General features: G+C 39.8%; 1 pseudogene; it reads right to left on the bottom strand.

Moving 5' to 3' along the window:
* Positions 1 to 403: 403 nt before the first annotated feature.
* Positions 404 to 1,007, bottom strand: LOC146542210 (uncharacterized; annotated as a pseudogene).
* Positions 1,008 to 6,063: the final 5,056 nt, after the last annotated feature.

Raw genomic sequence — 6,063 nt, forward strand, 5'->3', positions numbered from 1 at the left:
CGCATGGCCTCTTAATATTACCTGCACCACCCGGATACTAATACATCTCTGCCGGAGTCTGAACTCTCCCACGGTTGTCTGGAGAGCCAGACCACATAAAATATCTATGCCCAAGATGTATTTCTGGACTGGGGCAATAGATACCTTATACTCCTGGGGTGGGAGACGCTCAACCCCCAGTTTTAACCATGTTTGGGTGACAGGAATAGTTTGTCCCCCCAAGACCACCAATCATCACTCTGTTTCCATGAAATTTGTTTGGATCTCTGTAAATGATTGATGTTTCTGCTCCAGTGTCCACTAATGCCATAACTCTGAATATTTTTTCGGGACCAATAAATCGTTAATTCTACATAGGGCCTCCGGTCCTGTCTAGAGGCCCTAGGGGGACTAACATCCCCCGTCACGCCATGAACTCTGCTAGGGCCAATTCTTTTGCTTCTGATGGCTCAGGCATTGTGGCCCGAGACACTTGAGGTGGCTTTTTTTCCTGTTAGGAACAATGAAGTCTTCTAGCTTCCATGTTGTTGTTGGTATCCTCTCTATAATCCTTACCCTTGGTTTCTTAGGGTAGTTTTGAAATTTTTGATTGTCTTTTAGCTGTCTCCAAAGCTGGAGAAGGACATGGTTGGGCTGGCGGTCAATCTTAGCAAATTGGACCCCAGCTCAAATTAGGTCATTCAACATTTGTTTTCGGGAAACCCTTATGGGTCCTGATCAAGGAGCTCGAATAGCCGGCGTCTTGGTTTTAGTCACCGGCAGGATCTCAGCTTCTTCTAACATCCAAATGTTGCGCCTAGTCCGCAGGCGTTCTGTCTCCCCCAGATCAGCTACTATCTGAGCAGCCTGCTGAACTACAGCTTCCGAGGTCACCAGAGGATTTAATATCGAAACCAAGCTCCCATATAGGTGGGAAGGGCCTGTTGTAAAATTAAATCTTGCATGCCCGCCAAGAACTTGATCATATCCGGGCTATCGTATGAATCTTCATATATTGCTTCTCTCATGCCTAACTCGCGAATGTAATTTTGAAGGTCCTCCATGGAGGACCATAGTCCTATGTTTAATGGAATATCTCTTTTATTTGGCCAGACCATCCAGCATGCTGCCATTAACCAATCTATTATTGAGTGGTTCTCATTGATATATTGGACGGCAAAGTATAGTCTTTGCCTGACAGCAGGATATAATGTTATGGTGGCCAGCTTTGCCATTTCCGGCCCATTAACATAACACTTTCTGGCCCTGAATCCCATACCCTGAGCAGCCATGCAGGTATACTCTCTCTCAGCCTCTGCCAAAATCACTGCACCAGGTCCATTAACTCAGTTGGAGTGTATGGCCTGGCTGTTACATGCAAATGTGTTTCAGCAGGGGGCCATTGGTCAGGGGGCACCTCTGCTCGTCTATGTTGTACTTTTTTTGTTTTTTGAGTTATAATAGGATGAAGTTCCAGGGGATCCGCCATAAGTGGAACCTCTAAATCTGACTTAGAATTCCTGCTTTCCTGTTGAACCAGGTCCGCTACTTCAGAGGTATAACTATCATCTATTGAAATACTACAGACCTGACCTAGAGACTGTAAAATTGTTTTTTCCCTGTCAATACATTAAGTTCTTGCTCCAATTTGTCAATCTGAGCTTTTAGTAGCTGATTTTTATTTTCTAAGTTATCTGATCTTGTCTCTGCTTGATTTAAAGCATTCAACACTGGCCATGCCACTGTGGATGCAGCTAATTGCCTTTCTTTTGTAGTTAAGATATCTTTGTCCAGTCCCTGAAAGTATTCTGTTAAGCGTACTGGGGAAATATTCCCCAAAGTATGCAGGGGACCCCATTTCTCAATTATAGTTGCCAGTTGATAATAAGGAGATCCCAGAAACCCTGGGATCTGCCCGGGGATCATTTTATCAAGCGGAATGGTGTTCTCCCCCTTGACCCATTTATAAAAATTCCATAAGAAAGACATGATGTAAAGTGGATTTGGCCTGCCTGGCTTGCCAGTCGTATAATCAATGGATATACAGATGGTGTGTGTTATATATATATATATATATATATACATCCAGGCGCTTGGCTAATATAATTTATATTGGAGAAATGAGAGAAAAATCACTCACCCTGTCCTGGGCTCACAAGATGAACTCCTGATGGAGCAGATCTCCAGAGAGAGATCCTTCCCCACTGGCAGTCAGCTCTTAAATGGGTCTAGGAGAGGTGGAGCCAGGCTCCACCCCTTCCTGCAACACAGGTGAATTGCCTTCACCTGTGCTCCCATGGCTGACTCATTGCTCGCCTCAGGTGATCAATCAAAGGTTCAAGCCATGATTTAGTAGCCCCATACAGTTGCTGTGAAATGAAGGATCTTGGCTGCATTTCAATTTGGTGCTGCATCTTTCCAGCTATCCAGGCTAGAATGATGCAGCCTTTCTAGCAGCCTCTCTACCTGTACTCATGCTCACTGCACTAAACTAACGTACTTTTATACAAGTGAACTTGAGGACTTGGATAAAGCTAGGCAAGCTGCTGCCCCAGACTTGCACATTGAACACATTCTCACAGCTGGTGTTATGGTAATTTTTACTGTCCAATTCTCCCTTCTATTTGTACAATAAATTGCTGGGAGTAAAATGCTGTTTCCCGTAAAGAAAAGGAGATGGAGCTACTATAAAATACTATATGCATGAAATATATTCTTAGAAAGCAGACAAAAAACTGTAGCATCCTGGTTCAAGGTTTCATTTTGTGGGATTCTGCTGTTGTGGCATGATTCATTTGCTGTTCTTGGGTCTGATAGTTTGAAATTTCTGGGCTGAGACATCCTTATATATATTGGTGAATTGAATGAACTAAGCCTTTGAGAAAGGAGAAAGCAGCAGGTGTCCCCTGGACTGATTTTCACTTTGCACAGAGTGTGATGAAGAGGTTTTCCACAGGAGAATCCGTTAAAGTAGTGCTGAGTCTATACTGGATCCTTGAGCAGCCACGTGGCATGAAAGCCAGCATGCAGTTCTGTCCCTCTCCCATAGGGACGTTAGGGAGGTGGTGGAGTCACTGTTTCTGGAGGAATGTTTAGATGTTGTACTAAGAGACATGGCTTAGTGGAAAATACTGGTGATAGGTGGACAGTTAGACTGGATGATCTTGGAGGTCTTTTCCAACCTTGGTGATTCTATGATACCGTGAAAGGCAGTGCTGCAATCTGGGGCCTGGCTCTGCCATCAGGCAGTAAGCATGCTGGGGTATCACCACTCCACTGTACCCCACCATTGGCTTCTAAGAGCTGCTAATGCAAGCTTGTCACAGATTGCCCTGAAATGTAATCTGCTTAGGCCACAGGATTAATAGCCAATGTTTAAGAAGAGTGACCAGCAGTTTTTCCCGTACATAGAATTAACAGGTCTTTAAAATCTGATCTCTGACAGCATTTTGGGTCATTATGGAAACTCAGGCAAAATAAAAATCCTAATCTTTGGTAAAATTACAATAATGTATTTTCTCAAGACTAAAACATATCAGAACTTAATTGAGTGAAATTTTTTTGTGTTCAAAGTGCTTTTAAGTCATTCCTCAAGAATATTTTGCAAGTCTATTTTAATATTTCTTTCTCTCAAAGTCTGTACACTGATTTATGGCAACGAAGTTACTGAGCTGGTCAAGCTGAGAATACAAAATACAACTCACTTGAAATGTTCTGACAGTAAAGATGTTTGTTCTGACACGTGCTCTGTACATATTCTAGAATGACTTACTGTAGGATTTGCCATAACTAATGCTTGAATTTGCATGAAATCTAACTATTGTTCTTGCATTTTTGCACAGTACTCTTAGGCAGATAAACCAAGCACTGATAACTGGAATGACAGTCATAGACAAATTTACTGTTCTGATATTTGTGACAAGTGAATCTAAGCATTTCTCTACTTGTATTTATTCAACTGCATTGTTCTGTTATAAATTAAGATTTGTTTAAACTATATCCCCTACCTCAACAGACATTGCCCTTCTTCCTAAATGTATATTTTGTATAGATTATATACATAGGATATGACAAGCATCCTTGAACTGGGTTATCTTGTGGCATGTTTGTACACAGACTCACACAATAGACCTAAGGAAGTTTGCTTCTGTTAAGAAATTAAGAATAGTAATGTCACATTGGGTAGAAGATGATAGACTCTTGATTTTTAAGTAAAGGAAAGAAAATCTGTACTGTTGTATAAATGTAGAACAACATATGGAAAGTATTACATCAAAGAGACCAAAATTTGGAACCAAAATTCAATCAATGATTTTACTTGTTATCTGGAGGATCAGCTGCAACCATTAATCTATAAACTTCTGTATCTCAACATTGTCCAGAACTTCACCCACAGTAAGCAGCATCACTACTGAAAAAATTTCATGCAACTATGTTACTACAGATTTCTTTCTTTCTTTTTTTTTTTTTTTTTTTGCCATATTAATCTGCTATAACTGAAACTGAATTGTCACAGCACAATGTAACAATTTTTTTAAATATTTCAGTTATATTGGAACACTACTAAGAAAAGTTACTTAAGTTTCTAATTATCAGTTAATTGTCAGAAGAAATTCTTATCAGTATTGAACATAAATAAGAGCAGAGGGAGAGAAAGCTAGAAAGGACAGAAACAGGTTTGCCTGGATGCAGGCAAAGAGGCCAGTCTTCACTTTCCCATACTTTCATACCATTGAAATTTTGATGATATCTAGGAATTTAGACAGAGGTATCCCTGCCTATAAAGGAAGGTATCCCTGCCTATAGCAGGGGTTGGAACTAGGTGATCTTAAAGGTCCCTTCCAGCCCAAACCATCCTATGACTCTATGATTCTATTAATTTATTAAATAATATAATGTATTATGCTACATAAAATGATAGAAAATAATCATGGAGAAAGCAATAATGGTTTGTTTATTTGTTTTTTCCCAAAAAGTATCCATTGCTGCTAAGTGCTCAAGACCATCACAAATAAAATAAACATTATCAACTCACTTGGCCATCAAGCTGGCCTCTGAAGGGTTGAGCCCAGACTAATGTTTAAAATGTTTAGTTCAAATGTTTCTCAAGCACTGCCTGATCAGAGTCCTCAGTATCTATTTTTCAAGACAAAATGTCTTTCAATGTTGGAAAAGAGAGGCTAAGGGCTGGGTCACACACAAAAAGGACTGTTTCCAGAAGAACTGGGCAAGAATCAGGTCTGCTTGAAAAACACTTCCTTCAAAACTGTTATAGGGGAAAGGAATTTGAGATTCAGCTAGTAAATATGTGTCTTCCAAAATTGTTTCCCTTTCTTCTTCTCTTTCTCTTCATACTATTTCCTCATATGTCCATACCTAAGAGATTGGCTTTGTCTACTTGATGGAATTTGAGTTGTCTGTCTTCATGCATGTGTCAACTTTCATGCATAAAAATGCAAATTACATCTATAAGATGGCCTTGGGAAGGAATGGTCTAATCTGTTTTGAAATGAAATATGTAAGTGTGATATTTGAGGGCAACTGTGAAAATCGAAAAGGAATTTTCCATACCTCTTTGCAAAGGTCTCTCTGTGTCAAGGTTATCTGCCTTGCAGCTTTACAAAATATGTGCACTGTCAAGCAAAAGGATGGGAGTTGGGGATTACAGGCTGAATATTTCTGAGAAGAAGCAGCCAAGAAAAGGAAAAGGAAAGATTTTTGCTTATATATTTTTTTTTCTACAGAAGCCTGACATTGCAGCAAATAGAAGACTTGATTCTCCTTCCATCTCCATAGCACTTTTGTAAATTAGTCAAATCACTGTTCTTAAGAGTGAATATTAATTAAGAAAGCCATCCTGATACTATATTCTATATAATGCCTTAGGTCTCCTGGAATTTCTTCAGTGATCCACATTGTTCTCTCATTTGTTTGCACAGTTGTTCAACCAAAAAAAAAAAAAACCAAAAAACAAACAAACAAAAAAAAACAAATGTCATGGTTTCATGATTTTTCATTATCGGTATTCCACATCATAACATCGTGCAATGCACTGGGGGTTTGACTGCTGATGCTCAAGTTCCG

Source organism: Meleagris gallopavo, chromosome Z (genome assembly GCF_905368555.1).
Source record: "Meleagris gallopavo chromosome Z, MGAL_WU_HG_1.1, whole genome shotgun sequence".
In the NCBI taxonomy this organism is placed as follows: Eukaryota; Metazoa; Chordata; class Aves; order Galliformes; family Phasianidae; genus Meleagris; species Meleagris gallopavo.